The sequence below is a fragment of the Chelonia mydas genome, chromosome 4 (genome assembly GCF_015237465.2).
Source record: "Chelonia mydas isolate rCheMyd1 chromosome 4, rCheMyd1.pri.v2, whole genome shotgun sequence".
NCBI lineage: Eukaryota > Metazoa > Chordata > Testudines > Cheloniidae > Chelonia > Chelonia mydas.
Genome location: NC_057852.1, coordinates 54,734,296 through 54,759,436, shown reverse-complemented (window position 1 = coordinate 54,759,436; position 25,141 = coordinate 54,734,296). Strand labels below are relative to the sequence as shown.

General features: G+C 41.7%; 1 long non-coding RNA gene across 1 annotated transcript in view; it reads right to left on the bottom strand.

Moving 5' to 3' along the window:
• Positions 1-882: 882 nt before the first annotated feature.
• Positions 883-25,141, bottom strand: part of LOC119566101 — a 131,585-nt gene continuing 107,326 nt past the window's right edge. The window contains exon 4 of the long non-coding RNA XR_005225141.2: positions 883-1,162. This is a non-coding gene — a long non-coding RNA (uncharacterized LOC119566101). The remainder of the gene's footprint in view (positions 1,163-25,141) is intronic.

The window sequence follows — 25,141 nt, the reverse complement described above, 5'->3', positions numbered from 1 at the left end:
TTGGACTCCAGATTCTCTCTCCCTTGAAGAAGGAAAAATCCCTAGTTAGCAACAGCTCAGATTACCTTTTGCCTGTTATCTAATATAGGATAATGAAAATTAGGATCAACATTTATACTAATGCATTTAAGCCATTAATCCCATTGAAGCTACTTTCAATAAGTGTAAGCTTTAGGACAATTCCCTGTTAATTGCTAGGGCTTACAGTGTGGATGTCACTTTATTTTAGAATACGCCATGCTCTGAAGGATATGGAAATGCCCTGACAAAATTGGATTATAAAAACTTGTTTTTAAAACTGTATAAATATAGGTTATTTTCTATCATCTTGCCTTGTCTCAGCTTCCAAGTAAAGGATGGGATTGGGGTGCTGCTGCTCCGATTATGAGGGAGACAGAAGATAATAGCAATGCTAATTGACCAGTCAGGCAGAATCCCAGCTTTTGTGTGAGTCCCTGCCTATTTGAAGAGGGCTTGCTCACTTCTCGAGAGGAAAGAGTCCTCGGGACCAAAAATCTGTGGGGCTTTTAGGATGAGATTGTGGCTACTGCAAGCCATGAGCAGGAGAAGATGGGGAGTTGCTAACAGCCAAGCTGTTGTCTCTAGTCCCTTCTCAAAAGCTTCAGAGGAAGGAGTATTTCATTCCCACTGTGTGCAGGAAGGACTGAGGAGAGGCTTGGATGAAGGAACATGCAATAGGTTCCATAGCATAAGGATCCGTAAGTAAAGTCTCCAGCAGTAGGTGGCAGGGCAAGCAGGCCATTTCCTTGATGGACTTTGAGAGGAATCTGAAGCCATGGGACATTCCCCCCCACTACCTTGCCTGAAGCTTGTTGTGTTCCCCCCAGGCCCTCCTCTCCTAGGACTCCATTCCCCCACCCACATACACACTTCTCTGCCCCCACATAGCCTGTAAAAGTTGAGAGATGTGAAGCCAAACTCTAAGAAGGTGTAAAGGAAAACAAAGGGGGCTGGCCAAACCCTCTCCAAGCCCAAACTATCACAATTCATGCAGCTCAGCAGGGACCAGTCCCTGGGAGGAGGACAACACACAACAGTCTTTTGAACGCCAGTGACTCATTTCTTCTGCTGGAGATGGGTCTGACATGCACTCTGGCCTTTTAGGGGGCCTAGATCTCTCTCCTACTTCCACAGCCTGATTCTGTAAGATAAAAGCAGTCAATCTCATGAAAATATTTTTCTACAGCAATAATATCATCCGTATGTGTATAACATATCTACAGATCGATTTCTAATAACCCCTTTTTAAAAAATATATAAGTGAAGCAATTTGATTCTGCCAAATGTAGTAATAAAGTTTTTTGTTAATCTTTGTGACTATAGCTTAAACCCCTGACATATTTGTTTAGCTCTTTGACTTAAGCTGCAGCTTTATTCCTACTAGTATACATAATAGTGGAAGAGGAAAAAATGGCTGTACAATGCCAGATCCTACTCTCCATTACATTAATGTGCATTTGAAGTAACTCCATTGACTTTACATAAGGGTAGCAGTGAACAGGGTGTGGGGAAATCCATGTACAGATGGAGTCAGAAGTTGATGCTTCTGCTACTACAGCTGCTTTCAGATCCTACTCTCCATTACATTAATGTGCATTTGAAGTAACTCCATTGACTTTACACAAGGGTAACAGTGAACAGGGTGTGGAGAAATCCATGTACAGATGGAGTCAGAAGTTGATGCTTCTGCTACTACAGCTGCTTTCTCAAATTAACATCAACTTCATCTTTGTTTCTTCTCTTTAAGAGGAGCTGAACTTGTTTGGTTCATAAATTTCATGGACAACTGAGCATTTGTTCTACTTACATTGACAAGAATACACTGTGATCAGACATGGATGGATACAGATGGATACAGCCTGGACCTATAATCCAAATTAGTACATGCTTTGAAGTTTCCAGTTTTATCTTTCTCTATGCTGTGTTTAGAGGTTTCCCAGGGCTGTTGTGCTCAAGGCCATAGCTCGAAAGATAGGAGAATGAAATGGCCTAATTCTTTTTGAGGAAGGTGGAAGCTGGAAGGGGATGATATGCAGAGGAATTGCATACTTTCCCTCTATAGTTGCATGTATACCTCTCCTCACTCAAGTCACTGTAATGTAGATGTTTTCCTCTGCCAAAATAGGAGGAATCAGGGACACCGTCACTCTACATGGCCTGTACAGTGCACGTATCCCTTGTAGGCAATCAGAGCAAAGTATGCTGTATCATAAATCACTGTTGCTAGAGCCAGCAGTGACCACCCTAGCTATTTTTCAGAGCCGATGATAGGGTATGCACATATTGGGAATGGGACGACACATGCAGCAGTGTCATGGAGCTGAGAGATCCAGCTGCACAAAAAGCCCAAGGAACTGCAGATCCCAAGCTTCAACTTTTCATAGAACCCTGGCTACAAAATCTAGTCCTTCCCTGGCTGAATCTTCAAGAAGGGATGATGTAGCAGAGTGGCAGCAGGCCAGGAGCCCAGGGTCTGTCCTTAACTTCTTCAGCCTAAAAGGTTGAAAGGGAAACCTTTGAAACACTTTTTTCCCCCCTACCTGGCTGCAGTTTAAGAGGGTTATGCTGTGAGCCTGTCTGATTGGCACATGATCCCTCTATCAGGCATTTCACCTCATCTCCCCCTCTTCCCTCCCATCTATCCAAAGCCATGTCTCACTCTTGGTCTCTCCACAGAGTCGATGAGCAAGGCATGGTTTGATAAGGCATTGAGACAAGAAGAATATGAGTGTGCTGAGCATGTAATTTCTTTTGCTGACTTAAGTACTTCTAGCCTGAAAGACAAACCCATCTCCTCATTTCCTCCCTTATGGGCACAGAGGCCCCCCTATGCAGTGTAACAACCAAAGCTCCACTGTGTAGGTGGTCAGGCCACAAGAGATTGTGTAGGAGGACTCCACGGCTCCTGTGAGCACACAGATTAGTTTGTAATCAGAACACATTGGCGTATCACAAGTTACTGGTTGGCAGCTCCCTCCATTCCAGTGCAATGGTTATTAGGGTTGGGTGAACCGTTCAGAATATAAACCTACTAAACCAATCTGGCTTCACCAAATTAGATCAGAATGTCACAGGTCAAGTGCAGTAGCCCTGAAAGTTGTGATAGGATATTGCAGCATGAAAGTTGTCATGCTGAATTTGGAGTTTATGTTCCTAACGTAAAAATGGGTGGTAGAATGAGACACTGTTTGGCAATTGTGTTTTCTGGCTCTCCCTGTTCTCCTCAGATAGACTTATTCAAGAATGCAAACTACAGTATCCATATATGAGCAAATCCGTCTTTTCCATCCCACTGCATACTACCCAGGCCAGCCCAAGAAACAATGAGCAGCTGACAACCGAATGATAGTAGCATGCAGTAGTTCTGAGTGTCTGTGTCATGTCCCATGCAACATGCATGCTGTTACCTTTTCTTATCAGCTTGCTACTCTGCTGAGCTATGCCAGTGATAATGTGGTGGAACAGCAGTGGGACACAAGCCATAGGTCTGTCCTTCCATTTTGTACCTTTAGAAGAATGACAGAGGAAGCACATTTTGCCCTCTTTTGCTTTTAGTCCTCTATGTTCAGAACTATATACAGTGAATATTGAGGTAGAAATGTTACATTAGGCTACAAGACTGGGGAAGAAAGATTCATTGAAGTATTTGAATCTGTAACATATACTTTTGTATCTTATTTAAACGTGTTCTAACAAAGTAAAACAAAAACTTTTATGCTGTTTGTTTAGCCCACTTAGAAACTATAGTCTTGTCAATCAAGAAAAAGCTTCCAATTTCTTAGCCTGTTAGAACCATTTTATTAACAACATATGTTTACTACTGGGAGAAGGAGGCTCAGTGTGCTAAGATTTTGTTTATCAGTCATTCATTGTAACCCCACTGTTAATAGCATACAATGGTTTGTGGTTATGCCACAATTTAACCCAGGTTTAAAAATACAAACAAGCGTCATGGTGGCCTGCCGAGAACCGAGACTAAAGCAAAGGTATTGGTTGAACCTGCCTTGTGGGCTGCTGGTTTGGAATGCTGTAAAACCTAATCAAATTTATTGAGTAGAATCATGACTAAAAGGCACACACTGGTGAATGTGTGTGGGTGCACCCAGGTTAAACTATAGTTTGGCTGAGTTCTGAATGTAGGAAGAAAAGCAACTATTTGGCCTCTATTCCATAAAGACAAATTGGAAACAGATATCACTAAATTTGGGGATTTTTAGCAGTCTAATAAGAAAAAAGATATTTTCCTGTGTGGTTTTTATTTTATTGATATGGAGGATGAGTTAGAAACATATTAAAAGGCTTCAAAAGTGAATACCTACTGTGCTAAACTAATATATATTGCTGTCTCATCAAAAATGCCTCCTTTATACCATTTTGATGGTGGTATTAAAGGCAGAATCTCAGCGTCCAGGGCTGACTGAGTACTCTTCCCAGGAGAAAAGAGACATTTGGCCACTAAGAAAAATAGTAATGGTACACCAAGGTATCTGAACAAATCTTGACAGCCTGGCTGAGACAGAAAAGTCACAGTGTCTAAATCCTCTCTCTTAACTATGATAGGCTAAAAGTCCAGTTCTCCATAGCACAGTGGAAAAGTATAGTTTAAAGATGCAAAGATTTTAATGATCTGGCAAGACAACATTCACCTCTTGAAGGAATTGTATCCATTTCACCAAATCGCTTCAGAGACACAGCACAACTGGTTGCTGAGCTCTGTGACTTTATCCTCACGCACAATTATTTCAAATTTGGTGACAATATATACACCTCCAGACCAGTGGCACCGCTATGGGTACTCGCATCGCCCCACAATATGCCAACATTTTTATGGGTGACCTGGAAGAACGCTTCCTCAGCTCTCATCCACTCACGCCCCTTCTCTACCTACGCTACATTGATGACATCCTGGAAACCCTGGAAGAATTCCACCCCGATTTCAATAGCTTCCACCCCACCATCAACCTCAGCCTGGACCAATCTACATGGAAGGTCCACTTCCTAGACACCATGGTGCCCATAAGTGATGGTCATGTTAACACCACCCTATACCGAAAACCCACCGACCGCTATGCCTACCTTCATGCCTCCAGCTTCCATCCTGGACACACCACACAATCCATTGTCTACAGCCAAGTGCTGAGGTACAACCACATTTGCTCCAACCCCTCAGACAGAGACCAACACCTACAAGATCTTCACCAAACATTCTCAAAACTACAATACCCATGAGGAAATAAGGAAACAGATCAACAGAGCCATATGTGTACCCAGAAGCCTCCTGCTGCAAGACAAGCCCAAGAAAGAAACCAACAGAACTCCACTGGCCATCACATACAGTCCTCAGCTAAAACCTCTCCAATGCATCATCAGTGATCTACAACCCATCCTGGACAACAATCCCTCACTTTCACAGGCCTTGGGAGGCAGGCCAGTCCTCGCCCACAGACAACCCGCCAACCTGAAGCATGTTCTCACCAGCAACGACACACCGCACCATAGTAACTCTAACTCAGGAACCAATCCATGCAACAAACCTCGATGCCAACTCTGCCCACATATCTACACTAGCGACACCATCACAGGACATAACCAGATCAGCCACAGCATCACCGGTTCATTCACCTGCACGTCCACCAATGTAATACATGCCATCATGTGCCAGCAATGCCCTTCTGCTATGTACATCAGCCAAACTGGACAGTCCCTATGTAAAAGAATAAATGGACAAAAATCAGATATTAGGAATGGCAATATACAAAAACCTGTAGGAGAACACTTCAACCTCCCTGGACACACAATAGCAGATTTAAGGGTAGCCATCCTGCAGCAAAAAAACTTCAGGACCAGACTTCAAAGAGAAACTGCTGAGCTTCAGTTCATTTGCAAATTTGACACCATCAGCTCAGGATTAAACAAAGACTGTGAATGGCTCATCAGCTACAAAAGCAGTTTCTCCTCCCTTGGTGTTCACACCTCAACTGCTAGAAGAGGGCCTCATCCTCCCTGATTGAACTAACCTCGTTATCCCTAGCCTGATTCTTGCTTGCATATTTATACCTGCCTCTGGAAATTTCCCCTATATGCATCCGACAAAGTGGGTATTCACCCACAAAAACTTATGCTCCAATACATCTGTTGGTCTGTGAGGTGCCACAGGACTCTCTGCTGCTTTTTCAGAGACTGAGACATTTTAATAGGACTCTATTCCAGATTTAGCCCGGTAGAAGCTACATTTTAAAATGACAAACTTAGGATAAGTAAATCCTATGCAGTTCTCATTCTAATAAAATAAAATTCATGTTGATTTTTTTAAAAACAATGTAGATGCTTATTAGCTTACTTAACCTTAATAATTGAAAGCATTGAGGCTCGTGTTGGTATAATTTTCAGAATTACTAAATAACTTTGTTCACCATGGAAACCAGTTACTGGCAAATGTCAAGTTTGTTTTGAGCCATCTTAGGTGGGTTGGTTTTTGCAGTTAATGGATATGCAATATCTATTATGATATTAATAGCGTTTCTTCATGAAGTAATAGATAAAACTAATAACATTGTGTGTTTCAAGGACATTAATTACTAAAGTTTTAACTCCTCAAACTTTTAACGCTTTGTTCAGAACTCCTGTTGAAGTCAATGAGAATTCTGCATGTAGAGGCCTTTCAGGATCAGGCCCCTATGCATAAATTCCCTCTCTTCTGCTAATGGAGGATGGACCCTTGAAAAACACTGACTGTGTTTGTTTATGCCTGACTGTGTTATAGTTTATGCCTCATTATCATTTCCGAAGGACAGTTCATTGACATTCTGCATTGCTAAACTTTCTTTACACCAGTCCATCAGTCTGCTAGCACACACATCAAGGTTAAGATACGTGATTTGCTATATATCACACTAAACAATATCAAAGATTAATGTTTTGATAAGGTGGAGGAGAAAGAGACCAGAGATAAGCAGCTTCTCAGAGGTTTGGAAATACCTATGACTTTAACTCTACTTTTAAGCATGTGCCTGAATCCCATTGATTTGCTGAATCATAGTCCAGTTTGGTATGATGACTGGAAATCTGAAGATGGTTGCTCCTGATCAGGGGTGTGGTAAACTGAGGAAGAATGCACTTCTACTGCCCGTGCTGTATCTTTTCTATGGGTAAATAGAGGCACCTTTCAAACAGCACTAAATTCCCTTAGAAACAAATTTGTGGTATCTGGCTATATAGAGAGCTGTCTGGCACTATCAACAGTACAGAAACTGCTGTTATTGACCGTAGAGGGGCAGCTGCGATTGACAGCTGAAGGCAGTGTTTGTACTTAGATACCACAATGATAGGCATGGTATAAAAATCTAAAATAGGTAGTTGCAAACGGGGCTCACCAGTGGGCAGCGTTCACCATGCCCAACACCCATTGCAAGAGGCGTGCTCATCCCTCATTCTAACAGGGACCACTAGTGCTTTCTACATCTGGTACTAACCACTATTTGACTTTTTGTCCTGTGAACTCTGTTCAACCATGGTTGAGCCAATGGGGACACCAGCGATTGACAACTGATGTCAGACACAATAGTTCCTGTAATATAGACTCACCCCAACTGTGCAGTCACCAACAAACTCCCCTTTCTTTCTCTCTAGACAAGGTAAGCTAACCTGCTGCTTAGAGATTCTCCCAAAACAGAACTGAATGAACAAAAGAAGAAATCATGACTTGGCATAGAACAACAAAAAGCATGAAGCTTCAAGACTTCCTGAAATGGTAGCACATCGTTTATTGCTTATCAGTGCAGTATTCTTGTATGCTATTTTCTACACAAGTGGAGGATTATCGAGTGAGACTTATGCTTTGCTGACAGGCTTTTTCTCCAACCATTCCTTATATGGCTTGTTGTTCCACTTACTTTTTTAGAGAAAGTTCCAGAGCCAGGTCACTGTTCCTCACTCTGGGCCTCCAGAGGTATGTCTACATTGCAATTAAACATCCATGGCTGGCCTGTGCCAGCTGACTCAGGCTTTCAGGGCTGTTTAACTGCAGTGTAGACATTCGGGCTTGGGCTGCAGCCTCAGCTCTGGTACTGCCCCACCTCACAGGGTCCTAGAGCTCCAGCCCAAGCCCAAATGTCTACACTGCAATTAAACAGCTCCTTTGCCCATGTCAGCTGACATGGGCCAGCAGTGTGTTTTTAATTGCAGTGTAGACATACCCAACGGCACACTCTAGGTGCAGACTTCATGTCTGCCACCTTCGGTGGAACTTGGGGCTCTGCAGCCTGGCTGCCTTAGACTTCCAAACCAGTGCTTCAGCCCTCACAAGCTTATACCACATTCCCTCAGAGTTCCAACTCAGCACGGGTAGTCTGAGCATCTCAATTAACCCCTTCAGGGACAATAAATCAGGCAAGCAAGGAACACAGGCTTAGCAAAGGAATTCTTAACCACAGTCTTTTTACTTTTAAGAAAGCACTGGAGAGTTACAGATCTTTGCAACAGAACACAGTCCCCCTTATCAGAGTAGCCTTCCCAGTAAATCCAGTCTCTGACCCTGTTTTGCCATGGGCCCAAGCTGATAAATTCAAACCCCCAGCCACACGGAGTCACATGTGAAGAAAACCTGACCTGAGGTTGGCCAGTCATTGAGAGTCATTCAAAGCTGATGACCTTTGGCTGTTTTATTGATAGTCCCCTTTGAGATGCCCCAAACCCTCCAAGGTAGGACAGTGTCTGCAATATACTGACTTTGTCCAGGTCAGGCTACTTCTTCAACAGAGAAACAAAATGACAGTTACCATACAAAATGGAAGATGGTACAAAGCCACAAACCAAAATGGCGTTCACAATTTGATAAAGACATATCCCACTCTGTCACTTCAGCTCTTCCAGGCTTGTCGCCTTGGTCTTACACGAGTATATACAGCACATTATTTTAGATTACAGCTTTTATGACAGTCAGAGTTGTGTTGGCTGTAAGTTTAAATTTACCCTCCCTTTAGAAATCTCTGGTTTCACAGGGTCATGGCTTTCACAGGGAAAAAATTCTTTGGGACTAAAAACTTCCAGGCTTGCCCCTACTCTACACTCTGAAAATGACCCATAGCTGACAATGGGCCAGTAATAGATGTAGATGAACTGGTGCTGAGCATCATTTAGCTGTAAAAGTAGACAAGGATAAAACATGTTTAGCACAGTTTTGGAGACTGTGATTAAGTAGGAATACAGTTTGTGTTTTTCTACATTTGTAATCGGACTATGGCTCAGCTTCACCCACTGCTAACACCCATTGTTACACTGGGTGATTCTTCTAGCCCTTAGTATTGGTTACAAGGAACCTGTAATGTTATTGGAACTCACCAGATGGCACTATTGCAGTTGGTCATGTTAGTTAGGTTTATCTGAATGCATATGCATTTGGATAAATACCCATTGTCACTTTAGAAGTTGAGCCTATCCCCACTACAGTCCCTTTGCCTGAGTCTCTCTCTGATTACACCAATTTCATTAGGTGTGGTCCAACAAGCTACACCCACCTGAGCAAAGAACCATTACATACTGTCAAAAAGTAAGACCAGAGACCACTCAAACCAATCCGCTGCCATATGCAAAATTTCAGTCTTCCACCCCCGCATCCTACTTGCTTAGAAGTTTATAGCAGATCCCAAGAGCTTCCCTCACCGCTGCCACCCCTTTCCCTGAACTTTGTACTGCTGGGTCGGAGGCTGGCAGGGCAGACCCTGCTGTGGGGCTGCAGATGCTGCTTGTAATGGAGTGCTAAACTGCAGTATACTGTTCAGCCATTAGGTGCCGTTTGTGTAGCAGACCTTATTTAAGCTAACCTCAGCCATACCCGGCAGAGCATTAAAGGATCTTATGGAAGACATAACTGGTTTCTCTCTCTGGGAAGGAAGCTCTGTAGCCAGTCCATATCTGGTGCAGAAACATGACCAAAAGTAAAATCCCTGCAAGCTGTGTGGAAACTTTTTAAAGACACCATAATAGAGGCTCAACTTAAATGCATACCCCAATTTAAAAAGCATAGTAAGAAAACCAAAAAAGAGCTACCGTGGTTAAACAAGAAAGTAAAAGAAGCAGTGAGAAGCAAAAAGGCATCCTTTAAAAAGTGGAAGATAAAGCCTAATGAGGAAAATAGAAAAGAGCATAAACTCTGGCAAATGAAGTGTAAAAATATAATTAGAAAGAGCAAAAAAGAATTTGAAGAACAGCTAGCCAAAGACTCCAAAAGTAATATCAAAATTTGTTTTAAATATAGGAGAAGCAGAAAGCTTCTTAAACAACAAGTGGGGCCACTGGACGATCGAGATGCTAAAGGAGCACTCAAAAACGATAAGGCCATTGCGGAGAAACTAAATGAATTCTTTGCATCGGTCTTCACTTTTGAGGCTGTGAGGGAGATTCCCAAACCTGACCCATTTTTTTTGGGTGACAGATCTGAGGAACTGTCCCAAATTGAGGTGTCATTAGAGGAGGTTTTGGAACAAATTGATAAATTAAACAGTAGTAAGTCTCCAGGACCTGATGGTATTCACCCAAGACTTGTGAAGGAACTCAAATGTGAAATTGCAGAACTACTAACTGTCATCTGTAACCTATCATTTAAATCAGCTTCTGTACCAAATGACTGGAGGATAGCTAATGTAATGCCAGTTTTTAAAAAGGGCTCCAGAGGTGACCCTGGCAACTACAGTCCAGTAAGCCTCACTTCAGTACTGGGCAAATTGGTTGAAACTATCGTAAAGAACAAAATTGTCAGACTAATAGATGAACATCATTTGTTGGGAAATAGTCAACATGGTTTTGTAAAGGGAAATCATGCCTTACCAATCTACTAGAATTCTTTGAGGGGGTCAACAAGCCTGCGGACAAAGGAGATCCGGTGGATATAGTGTATTTAGATTTTCAGAAAGCCTTTGACAAGGTCCCTCACCAAAGGCTCTTAAGCAAAATAAGCAGTCATGGGATAAGAGGGAAGGTTCTCTCATGGATTGGTAACTGGATAAAAGATAGGAAACAAAGGGTAGGAATAAATGGTCAGTTTTCAGAATAGAGAGAGGTAAATAATGGTGTCCCCCAGGGATCTGTACTGGGCCCAGTCCTATTTAACATATTCATAAACAATCTGGAAAAAGGGGTAAACAGTGAGGTGGCAAAATTTGCAGATGATACAAAACTACTCAAGATAGTTAAGTCCCAGGCAGACTGCAAAGAGTTACAAAAGGACCTCACAAAACTGGGTGACTGGGCAACAAAATGGCAGATGAAATTTAATGTTGATAAATGCAAAGTAATGCACATTGGAAAACATAATCCTAACTATACATATACAATGATGAGGTCTAAATTAGCTATCACCACTCAAGAAAGATCTTGGCGTCATTGTGGATAGTTCTCTGAAATCATCCACTCAGTGTGCAGCGGCAGTCAAAAAAGCAAACAGAATGTTGGGAATCATCAAGAAAGGGATAGATAATAAGACAGTAAATATCATATTGCCTCTATATAAATCCATGGTACACCCACACCTTGAATACTGGGTGCAGATGTGGTTGCCCCATCTCAAAAAAGATATATTGGAATTGGAAAAGGTTCAGAAAAGGGCAACAAAAATTATTAGGGGTATAGAATGGCTTCCGTCTGAGGAGAGATTAATAAGACCGGGACTTTTCAGCTTGAAAAAGAGGTGACTAATGGGGGATATGATAGAGGTCTATAAAATCATGAGTGGTATAGAGAAAGTAAATAAGGAAGTGTTATTTACTCCTTCTCATAATACAAGAACAAGAGGCCACCAAATGAAATTAATAGATAGCAGGTTTAAAACAAACGCAAGAAAGTATTTTTTTACTCAACACACTGTCAACCTCTGGAACTCCTTGCCACAGGGTGTTGTGAAGGCCAATACTATAACAGGGGTCAAAAGGGAGCTAGATAAATTCTTGGGGGATAGGTCCATCAATGGCTATTAGCCAGGATGGCAGCAATGGTGTCCCTAGCCTCTGTTTGCCAGAAGCTGGGATTGGGTGACAGGGCATGGATCACTTGATGATAACCTGTCTGTTCATTCCCTTTGGGGCACCTGCCATTGGCCTCTGTCAGAGGACAGGATACTGGGCTTAATGGACCTTTAGTCTGACCCAGTAAGGCTGTTCTTGTTATGTTCTTATGACCTGCTAGCAGCAGCCCTGCAACCTATCACGTACAAGAAATACATGACACTGCTGGATGGAAATAGTATGACATGCAGGTCCTGGCAGGCAACAGCTCCCAGTGCCTCAGTTAATGGGCAGCGCAGATCCCCTGCCTAGCATGAAGCCACCCGAGTTTGAAGCACTGATCTCCCTCTCATAGGAGCTGGACAGAGTGTGTGTGTGGGGGTGTCTCTGTGTCTCACCTCCCACACCTAGCCCAACCTGCATCTGAGGCCCTGCACTACCAGGCCCCTACCTCGCCCCCCCACACTATGCACCCCCTGCCCTCCAAGCCCACACCCTCCACCCAACCTCCCTCCCCTGCACTTCACAACCTTAGCCAATACCCTCTTCCTGGGTCCCAGCAAGCCCTGTACCTTTCCAGATGAGCTTCCTGCTGTTGGGCTCAGAGCCTGTGCAGTGAACCTGTGCAGTGAGCATGTGCAGTGAACCCAGCCTCCTGAACCCAGAAGTCAAGTTGAAACAGCGGTGCCAGGGGCTGGAGGCTGCTTAGGCAGCAGGGCTGACAGGAGCTGGGTCTGGGGTGGCTGGGGTGACAACATGGAGCCAGATGGGTCACTGCGCTTGTGTGCAAAGCCTTGGCAGTGCTCACGGTGCCACCAGAGGCAGCCCCAAGCTGTTCGGCCTCCGAGCTATGGCCATGCCCACAATCTAACTTGTGCTGGGGGGTAGGGTGGGGGGAGAGTGTTTGAGGAGGGAGAGGGAGCGCTTGCCTGGCAGCCCAGGTGTGGGCCACTTCCTGTGCCTCAGAGCCCTGGCTGGTTATCTCTTTCTCCAGGCAGCCGTGCCAGTCTCATTCCCTGCAGCCACCAATCCGCTGCCCTCAGAAATATGCTACTCTAGGCAGCTGCCCAGTTTGCCTATAGCTAGAGTACCCTCTGTGTTAGGCTAGGGGCCACATGACACCGTAGAGCTTATTGATGCTTCAGTGTCCTAACTGTGCTCAGAACAGTTGTATCATGAATATTGAGGCTCAGTGTCTCCTCTCCAGGAACCAAGTGACAGGCTGCTTGGGAAGTGGAGAACACATGTGAAAAAGATGTATTGTTTTCTTCTTTAAATACTTTTGGGGCAGAAGGGCCTTGGAGGAAGGTCCAGTGGGACTGTCTCATTATTCTGCTTTGAGCATCCAGAAGAGAAAGGGAATGTTATATATACCCTGTGTGTATATACATTATAATGTGTCTAAGAAATCATCCTCCCAGGCCTGAGAAGCTTACAATCTAGAGAGAGAACACAATATAAGATATTGTTCTCACAAAGATATCAGATACTACTGCTTATTCCAGCAGAGTGCGGGTGCTACTGCATTATTTCTTCACATACCACTGACAGCGCATCTCAGTTCTAATCTCTTGCCCCCTTGCTATTCCACCCCAGAGCTTCTCCTAAACAAGGAACTCAAGTGGTGTTAAATTATGTGGTGGATTTGTGGTGCACACAAAGACAGAATAAAATAAATCCATCAAATTCACTGTCACTGGTGTCCTTAGACATGTTTCCAGAGGTGAAAAGCTAGAGTGCTAATAAATTGAATTACCAAGCCCAACAAGAACGACTGTGTAAAAGTGGCAGTTTCTTGCTGAGCCAATCTGTTATCTGCGTTCATTCACAATCACAACTGCTTGCAATAATGACTAATATAAAGTTTTACTACTTTTTAATCAGGTTAGCCCTATGAAATCAACACAACTGGGAGAGTATGAATGAGCGTCTAGCCTGGCTCTTACATCACCAGAACTGTTAATTATGATCCAGTTGTAGATTCTTTATGTAGCCCCCGGCCCTATTGTGGGCTAGAGAGACAAGCTTCCAGCAGCTCACACAGACAATGAGCAGCACAGAGGCAAAAGATGAGGAACTGGAACTACCTGTGTAACCTGTGTTTGAGATGCAGCCCAGCTGTGGAAAAGGAGGAGGCGTTACCAGACCAGAGGCCTGACTGACATGCTAGGGCAACCAACTGCAGAAGTTGAACTCTGATAGCCTACACATGGCTGAGACCTGCCCAAAAATCTCCAGTGAACATCGTGGACAGACATGGGGGGAAGAAGTTGGTTGCTGGGTGTCAGCTTCCAGCCACAGAAAGAAGTGTAGCTCCTGGCCTGTTCTCTGCTCAGTATGGGAGAGAATTTCATATTACCTCTCAGCCAGAGATACCCCACTGCCCAGATGCTACCCAGATCATAAGGGGTGACTCTCCACACACCTCTGAAGTGCCTTGGCTATTGAAAGTATCAAATAAAGAGAGAGAAGCCAGTTCTCCCAGTCTAGCAGTCACCTGCAAAGGGATAAAGCTTGCAGAGTCCATAACTAGCAGAAGTCCCTCACTAGTTAGGCTTCCATTCCATTGCTCTGGAGGCCAAGGAAAGGCTAGGGTTTGAGCCATCCGGAACCTGCTCTGCTCAGTGAGAAGTCTGCCTGTTTCATAGCAAGATGACACAGCCAGTTCCTCATCCATTGTTTGCTCTCTGCACCTTCTTAGTTAGGAAAGGTCTCCAGGCTGAGAAAAGTCTGGTTCAGTGACAGTAGGTGCACAGCCTGGTGAGTGTTCACGCAGAGCTGAAAGTTTGTATAGGTATCACACTGCACACAAGCAATTGTCAGGCCTGTGATTTTTAAGTACCTGTAACTGTATTTAATTTTTGGTCATACCTAAAGAGATCCAGATATGGGACAATGTGTATGCTTCACTCACCTGAGACCTGCAGGTAAGCTCTTGGCTTGTGCTTGTTTTAAATCTGTGAGCATAGATGCTGGAACTAGGGGTGATGGGGGTGCTGGTGCACCCCCGGCTTGAAGTGGTTTCCATTATAGAGAGGGTTAGAGTTTAGTTCAATGGTTCTCAGCACCCCCACTATATAAATTGTTCCAGCACCCCTGTCTGTGTGGGGTTTTGATTACTTTTGTTAGAAGGGATATTTTTATTTGGGGAGAATCTAATTGTTGTGAGTTTAATGTGTTCATTTAGCTGTGCCCCTTGATTTATTTAGCTGTGCCCCTTGCCTTTTGCCTTTTACACCAATTCCAAGCCTTATTCTGTCTTTAATTTAACATAATAATCTGCTCATAGGCAAAGTTTTTTGTTTTGGTTTTGGAATTTTTTTTCCTTCCTAACTCCAGGCAGTTAGTGGTTGTCGTATGTCCTGAAGCAGTGATATTCCTTGTACATTTTTACCCTGTATAATGTAACTGTGGATTATATTTTTAGTCATAAAAATGTCTAATAATTGGTAATACTATTTGGAAAACAAAGAACAAATATATATTTCAGGCTGCAACGTAGCAGCAAAAGGGAGTAAAATCCTTTGGCTAAAAACAGAGACTGAAGCAAATATATGCAGTCGGTACCTAAATGAAGCAAAGTATTTGTGTAAGGAGGAAAGCTTTTTTTCTACAGCTGTGCATTGCTACTGCTGGTGCTAACCATTGCATTGCCATATACAGAAGCTTTTTGCTTATGATCCTAAGGTATGTCCTTTGTTTTGCACATTGTATTAATTTTATCATTGGAGTTTCTGGAAAATGATTGGAAAGCACAGAATTTGATTCCCACAGCCAGAAAACTTATGGGTCATTTTAGTCGTTCTCCCAAAGTCATGACTATATTGTTCATTGAATAAATTTGACCCAGAGAAGAACTGATACTGTATATTACAAAAAGATGCAATTCTGCTTTGTGTGTGTGTGTATATATATATTAATGAACAGGCACAGCTATAGATACAGCAATTATACAAGATCCTTGTCTAATTTGAGACAGTTTCCACAAGTCCAGTCATAACGCCGCTAGGGCTTTTGGCACATGAAATGGTTCTCATAAGAAATGGTCAAATTTTTTCAATATTTGATGAAATTTCCAATTTCTGACTTTCAAATTTTGCATTTTGGGGAGGGACGGGAACAAGAAATAAATGTCAAAAACAAGTTTGACAGAATGTTGTCTTGTTCAAACAGCTTTACTTTTCACAGAGCATTTTAATGGTTTAGATGTATTTGAAGAAGGATCACACTGGTTATGCAGCAGTGTGGCTCAGAAAATCATTGACCATTGGTGAAATGATGAAAGGTTACAAGGCATGTGCAAATTGACATATGCTTGCCATGTTAATGGATCCAAAGGTTATGGCTTAGATCCATAGCTTCCATAGGACTTGGCAAAAAACCCTCACAGTGATTGGTTAAGCAGGGAATTTAGAATACAAAGAAAGGGCAAAAGAGTTCTGGCACAATAGTATCTCAAGCCCTTCCTTATTGTATTCAGTATTTCAAAATCGTGGCAATAGCAGAATTTCTTTGACTGGGGATTTCACAGATAGCTTTAGAAGAAATCTGTCACAGGTAATTTCTTTGTTAATCTAGATGCAGGTTGAGCAATCCATGCCAGAAATGGTGTCCTGCTGCCTCAGCGAACCACTTAAGGGTATCATAGCCGATCCTATCTTTTGAATACAAGAAAGAAAAATCATACTGACCTATTGTTGCCTGTGTCACCTTTGAGTTGCTAAACTACCCATGACATGTGGATGTTCTGAATATAATTTTAGCATGGAAGAAAATATAACAAACCCAAGATCCAGATTGCCACCAGAATGTGCAGAGCATCTGGCATTTTTAAATGTGACCTGCCAAGATTTCATAGCACAGCAAGTTTACTTTTGTTGGAGAGGCTGCATAACTGTCTAAAAAACTGAGCAATGGCTGAGATATGTTTCACGGCATGTCAGGGGTTAAGTGTGTTCATGCTCTCTTCTGGTTTTGCCCATGTTTTTCTGTTGTTTCCGTTGCTCCATGAGAATTTGAAGTGGGTGGAAAAGTTGTTCCGCTGTGATTCTGTGGCTCCTGCCTGTACCAAGAGCTTGCACTCACAACTATGTCTTCTTAACCGTTCTAATTTATAAAACATTAAAAATTCTAAAAGCAGATTAATCAGTTTCAACTTTCTGTGACAAATATCACAGCCCTTTTCCATGCAGAGCCACATAAAAGGACTTTGGATCAGAAATATGCATTAAATTAGGATAAAGTCTACTAACAGTTCCATGATCACCAGTGAAACAAAAATAGCACCCAGACTTTCTTATGCAATGGGTAGCCATAAATTTTGTGCATTTCCCCCCAACACACACGCTATATTCTCTGTTTGGCACATTGATTTCCATTGCAATCTAGCAGCTACATGGTCTCTGGGCAACTGGTCTCTAGTCTGGGAGAATGTCCCTGCCTTGCTATCAGAACACAAAGTTATCTTTCATCGTTATCTTCATTGCAGGCATAACACAGACTTGATAGGAAAAAACATGGGGCCACATCCTCTGGACCTGCCATGCTGCACTCAGTACATGGTCAGAAGTCCCTGATTTGAAAGGTTCAGAGGGGTGTTTACGCCACCTTTGTGACCCCTTTCCCCAAATTGGGGGCCCAGCTGCACGGTCTGGTGCCTCAGCGTTTTCCTGACTTTTACAGGCTGAACAGGGTCCCCAAAAAGTTATTCTAGTAGCCAGGGACTTCCAAACAGAGTGCCTTGGCTAGGTCCCCTTTTTCTTGAACATACATCCTGAGCCAGGGACTGGGTAGGAAGTTGCATGCATAATACATACATACATACTGCTACAGCACAGGGAATCTCAAGTGGCTGAGGAAACCTGCTTTAGGGCAGCTTTGCACTGCCAGACCAGTGGAAAGCAGCTAGAGTAGGGATGAGGATCTTGCCAGTTAATTTTTTAAAAACTGATTTTTCTCTTGAAAATCACTTGGGTTTCATCTATGAAGAAAAAAGGATTCACAAAAGTCAATGCAAAACTTCAGACTGGGATTCGCCCTTCCTTGGAGTATGAAGTGAGCTGTAGCTCACGAAAGCTTATGCTCAAATAAATTTGTTAGTCTCTAAGGTGCCACAAGTCCTCCTTTTCTTCCTCCAGATGGTGTTTCCCACATTTTTCAGTTGTAGGAGTCAGATCTTTCTGACAGAACGGTTATTTTTAGGAAAAAAATAATTAAAATCCAAAGTGCTTTTACAACATGATGAAGGTGAAATTGAAGAGCAAAAAGATGAGCAAAATGGTTATGTGCATGAGATATTACATTTGTCGGATCTGACATTGACTTTTTGTTCCAGAGCCACATGATGGCTATATGAAGGAAAGAAGCTTTATTTACTGTAGAATTATATATACACTCACAAGGCTTTTCCAGGCCTCTAGACACATTCACCAAATAGTAAGACTACGATAAACTAATACAATAAAAAAGTCAGCACCTTCCCTGAAACCAGTGTGCAATGCCCCTGACTCCACATTCACAATCCCGCATTCCACCCCTCAGCTCAGCCCTCCATCTGCAAAAGCCTGAGAAAAGAGATGGGCTTTGCAGCGTGCCCTGAACATCAACAAAACTGGGTGCTAAAGACCAAGTAATCATTAGGGCCTGATCCAATGCCTTTTGAAGCCTCGTATTGTCTTCAATTGGCTTTGGATCAGGTCCTTAATTCATAATGAGTTATTCTGACTTTCAAATTGTTAGTTCCGCAGAGATACTGGGCTTTAAATGATGACAGTGGGGTTAAGCTAAAGTATAACAATTGTTTAAAAGAAAGTGGCTCTGACTCACTTTGTAGGTCTTCAGGCATATGGGGCCAGATTCTGGTTTGTGTTCCAGCTTCTTTGCACTGCTTGAGTGGCACAGATGGGGGCAGAAAGCAAGCAGAACTGAATGCCCTAGCTTGGGAGCTTTCAGCTGGTGTGGAGCTGGCCCCTTCACCTCCCTCTCTCACACTTTGTCTCAGCTCAAGGGATAGGCTGAGGTTGGGTATGAGAAGGGAAGTGATGTAGTCACAGCACGCTGCGTTCTGGTTATGCTCAGCTAGCACACGGCCCCTAAAGGGGATTATCAGGCAGAAGTTAAAGGAGCCTCCAAGATGCTCCAGCCTGCTACAAGAGCCAGTGTATGATCTCTGCCCCTTTAGAATCAAGGAACTGTAACCAGTTCCCTGATGGCCCTGCTGTTCTGAGATTCCTCCCTTGTTAATATTAGATCACATTAGGCCACACTATAGCTATCTTTATATAACCGATACTCTTCATTCATGGACTGTCTCAGTATTAGAATGTATTTATTAAATATACTGGGCCAGATTCCTAAGTACACTCCAAATGCTTTGTGGAGAGGTGCAAAAAAGTTTGAGCATGCCAATGAATCTAGTCCAATATGTTTTCTTTCAGCTAACAACTGTCTAGTACTTGCAGTGTTTAGGCTGTTACAGTGTGCAGCTAGCATTGCATTTAACTACACCTTTCACATGAATCATAAAACAGATTTCCAATAGCTGTAGTATTAAATTTGTCTCCTTGAATGCAGTGGAAAAAGTGACTTTCATGCTTTTCTATATGTTTACAGCAGCATAAATAACACACTGATGTGAAGTGTTTTAAGTACAGCAATGGGCTACTTTAAACAAAGTAGTGAAAATATATAACTTACAGTGTCCAGTTGTTTTGATTTCTTTCAAGGGTAAGATTTCCCCTGTCTGATTTAACTTTTAACTTTGCATAACTTAAAAAAAAAAAATCCCTATGTACTCTACCTCAAAGTGAAATGAAGTTCAAAGTCAGATGAAGGCTACATGATGAAAACAAGCATGAATAAAAACTGTGTGGTATAGCTACTTGCTTGATTTTTAGGGTTTATGGGTGTACCAAAATTTCAATCTTGGATTGCTTTAGTGTTCAAGGGCTGTCAATTCTTGTGACAAAGCAAGGTTTGAGTAGCTTCTTAAAGAAGGAATAACTTTCTACTTACTGAGAAGACTTTTTGTTAGCTAGTACCATCTGAGTCTAGTCAGAAGCCCGCAAGTACAATAGTATTTTTATTACACTCCACTAGTTGTATATTGCTATGAAATGAATCATTGCTAAAAAGCCTATTCTAGAGTTGCATCCGTCTCATGTGTTACATAAATACAGTTCATTGATTTTTGCATACAAACTGATCACTGATTTAAACTGTCAATGTGGAAGGTAGAAAACATTTTCTTCAAATTGATTTCCATCTTTTATAGTTGAAGAATGAATATAATTTCTTTAAGGAGTGTTTGTTTTCTGGTGTATAATATATACAGATATCTGAACATTTCCTGGCTCTTCCACACTCATGGGGCCTGGGGTATTTTGTCATAAGCACTGGTTCTAGAAATTCAAAATCGTGAATGTATTAAAAGGTAGTGTTTTCGCTTAATCAAAAATGCAATCGGTGCTCTTGAATGTTCTGCTTCACTGAACCCTTCAGACACCACATATGGAACCAGTAAAGGAGTACTGTTTCTTCCCTGAAATGGGCCATGCTGTTTCATTTGAAACGACATGTGTTTCTGCTGGGTGTTCTGTGGTTCTGTCTCAACAACATTACTCAGAACTCAAATATAGCAGGTATCAGCCAAGGAGCTCTCAAGTATCTGAGGGACAAATAAATCATATTTCCATGAAACACCCTTCTCTTTCAACTAGCTACATAACCATACATTTAGACATTTAATGCTTGGAAGAAGTAGTCAGAGCGGTTCACTCTTCTTAAAAATGAGAAGCCAAAGGGCTTCCAGTAAGAGCTAAATCAAAGTCACAGGAGTGAGGTTGAAGCATCTGTCTGAAATGCTCAAAAGCATCAGAATCAAACCCTTTAATTGTGTCTGTGGCTTTGGTGACCTCTAGTGTTCAATGGAGAGAATACTAGTTCAAGGTCTCAATTCCCGAGTTTTTCTTCTCATCAAAATGAGATATAGTAACATGCAGTAGTGCTGTGTCTGTGTTGGCCCCAGTATATTAGAGACACAAGGTGGGTGAGGTACGCTCTGAGTTAGTTTTCCAGAGTGAAAGGAGAGCTCTGTGTAAGCTCGAAAGCTTGTCTCTCTCACCAACAGACGTAGGTCCAATAAAAGATATTACCTCACCCACCTTGTCTATATAGTAACATAATATTTTCTGATTACAGAGCCATAAATCCTAAAATACATTTTCATCTCACTATATTTGGTATGCAAAATACATTAACTACTACACATACTACTACTACACTACTGATCTTTAGATGAACTTCAGTAATTTCACACTACAGCCTACATATATTATATTTGTGTTTTGGTTTACTTATTTTAGTTTGCTGTTGTAAGGAGGGTTTTTTATGGGACAGAGGAAAGATATATGTTTGGGAAAATATAAAGTCATCTTTTATGAAAATAAAAAATCATGGATTTCTATAAAATCTAATTCAAAATGTTGCCATACCCTCCTGAAGCATGTAGCAGAAAACAAATTAGACAGTGACACTTGTTTACATATAATGGTACTCACGTTTATATTGTCTCTTTCATCTACGCAACGCAAAGCGCTCCCCAAGCTTTACATATCTGGGTCACTTCCCTTACCAGTGAAAGGGAGCGACTTCTACAGTAGCAGAGAGATGCTTTCACGACCAACGCACAGCAACACTATACAACAATTCAAGATGGATTTGAAACTACAGAGGGAATCTAGGTAGGCCACATTGTTGTTAGCCAGTTCAAATTTAGCCAGGAAAGTGGGGAGAGGTTAAGTCTTTTCTGTTGCAAAAATATCCAGTTGTCAAGAACTCAAGATTTTAGGCATTATGACACCTCCAGCTGCATAATAGTTCCTAACTTAGGACCAGATTGACCTTTCCTATGGATAGAGACATAGAGAGGAAAACTCTCACCTCATGGATTTCCTTCCAAATTGTTTAATCAAATAGGGGGAGCCTCATTGGATCAAACTGAAGTTCTACCTCCAAAACCCACAGATTCTCTGACATGACTAGAGGTAAGGACCATCTATGCTGGCCCTGGAACCCACAAACACTTCAGCAACATGACTCTACTGGACCCCCTCATGAAGTGACCACTGGAATCCTCCTTAAAATGGGGCTCCCCAATTCAGTAAAACTTTAATAGCAATGAACTTTCCTTATGTGCAGGTCATCCCATAACTGCCTGCTGCATTGTTTCTGGCACTTCCCTCAGAAGCATCTGCCGCTGTCCACCCTTGGAGAAAGGATTCCGCACTAGATGGACAGTCTGACAATTGTACAGTTAAAATAACAAAAAGCCAGGCATCAACAAAGGTAAGGGGCCAGATCCTCGGCTGAGGTAAAATATCACAGCTCTATGAATTACAACCGAGCTACAACAACTTTTATACAAGTTGAGGATCTGGCCCAAGGTTCCAGCTGCAATGTTAACTTAGCTATCATGCATAATACCCATCCGTCAGCCTCAACAGAAGTATGCTAACTCGCTTTAACAAGAAAAAGAGGGATAGAAAATGGTACATATGGGGAATGCTGCTAAATTAATATAGTTGTTGGGACCTTGAAGAAAATCATGACTCCTATTATAGTCAATAGGAGTTTTGCCATTCATGTCAATGAAGTCAGGATTTCAGCCCTTATAGTTGTTTTTTGACTTTGTGATTTTTAACTGTGCAACCTTTGCACTGTGTTAATACTTTTTTGGCCCATAATTTCCAAGATTGTTTTTTTGTCTTTTTAAGGAAGAAATGAACAAAGGGTAAGGAAAACAATTCCCCAAGACAAGGGTTAATGCATTTGCAAAGCTTCCAAGGTCGGCCACTAGTTAATAACCAACCCACCATTCAGTAAAGCTGGTTGAAAATGTTCTATCAAAGCTTTTTTTCTAATAAATCCTTGTTCTTTTAAAAAACAAATTTGCAGGAAATTTTTGATTCATTCAAAATTTTTCAATTTGGGGGACAAAAGCCCCGCCCCCCCCACCCCCAAAAAACCTATAAATGTTACCAAAATGCCAAATAAATAAATAGTAATAAATAAAATAGATGTTCAGTTTTTTGTTGAAAAACTAGGGGATATCTGTGAAAAGTTTTGAGAATATTATTTTTGTTTCTTTTGAATTATTTTGTGGAAAATATTTACCAGCTCTACTATTTGGGATTTAAAACTTATCTGTAAGTAATGATGAAGGAAGTGGGACATAGTCTGGAGTGATAAAATAAATCCCGTGGCATAAGATGAAGAATGAGATATATTCTAGATACTGAAAATATACACTTTATATTGATGTGGGAGATGAAAGTATTTTACACTGCGTTAGCCCAAGTAGAAAGATGTTTGGATCGATATTTGGTTCAGGCTAGAGTTCAAATTCAGGGCCAAACTACAACTAGGATTTTGATATTTGGTACTACAAATCTTGCAAGATTTTGTTCCCAAATGGTGGAAACCAGTTGTTCTGATGAGATTGCTATTATTTTGAACTGTATTAAACTTTGATCTGGGAAACAGAGCCCTTCTAGTTTTGTATTCCATTCCATCTCCAATTAAAACTGCAATAAACATTACTCTTATAATGTATTACTCTCATCATTGCAGCCAAGAAACAGTGCAGCATATAGAAGAAGTTCTTATGACATGGAATATTTTCCCACTTTTATTTTGAACATGGGATTGTTCAGATATGTCTCATTTTAGATCCTTTTGAACAAATGTGGTGACATCTGCCCACTTACATTATTAAGCTAGTGAATTAGCCGCATATTTTTTTAAAAAGAAAAGGAGTACTTGTGGCACCTTAGAGACTAACCAATTTATTTGAGCATAAGCTTTCCTTTTCTTTTTGCGAATACAGACTAAAACAGCTGCTACTCTGAAACCATATTTTTTTAAGTTAGCAGAAAAATGAGCAGTTTTAAAATTACGTTAATTAGTCCTCTTCTGTCCACACAGTAACTGGCCCTATAAACCTCATTTTATAGATCTTCTGTGCCATAATTGTTTGTCTTTTATTTTGAAAATAGATATACGTGCATAATGTGGTATGAGTATAATATACTCCATATTTTTTCCACAAAAAAAGACAAACTGAGCTCTAATTCTACAGTGCCTCTCATTTCAGTAACCTCTCAGAGGGTTATAGGAAAACAGCCGCCATCATTTTGTGGCAAACGTCAGCTACCCACATAAAAAAACACTGTTAACGTAAGGTTTTGATGTGGCTTCACGATGAGTTTGGGTGGGTATGGCCCTGTCTACACTGGAAGTTTTATCTTTGCTAGGAAATTACTTTATTACAACAGAGGTCTGCAAATGCTTTCTGCCCATGTGGGCTAAACAACTGGCTGAGTCAGTGTAGACCAGGCAAAACTGCTGTTTTTAAAACAGTAATAGAACATTTTTAAACTAGTGCCCTAAGAGACTAATGGCCTAGCTTCAAAGGACTTTAATGTTACCGTTACTGATGGAAGAACAAACAGCTCTTAGCTTACTGAAAAACATCTGAGCATGTGTCAGAGTAAGGGAGTGCAGCGAGAGGGTGACAAGAAACCTTCTGCCAGCAGTGTACACCAGGCCCAATCCATTTGCACCCTTGCAGACCATAAATGCTAGGTTAAAATCAATGTCAGGCAAGTCCAAGCCAATTATATGACGTGATTTCTGATGTAATATGGTGATTATGGGCAGTGAATGTAAGCAATCTAGCCACAGCATTTAAATCACTGTGCAGTTTATGTATGGGTTTAGCAAGAGAGACAAAATAAAGTAATTTGCAATAGTCTAATAAAAAGACTATATAGTATTGGATGAGTGAACTGGTTTTATTTTAAAGGAACATGACCAGCTAGAATCTTAGCCAAACACAAACCAGAACAATTTGCAAGGCTCAGAAACCTTAAGATAAATAGCTTGGTGCCCTACTTGATCCACGAATGTTCTGCCCTATTTGGCTTCTCGGCTACATAGAGATCTCATACAATTTGTGCTGGGCTCATGGGATAGTAAGTCTCTGGGGAGATTGAACTTGTTGCTATCTTTTAATATTATGATCTTTAGTGGTTCTTTGGCATCAGAAAAACAGTACATTCTCTGGC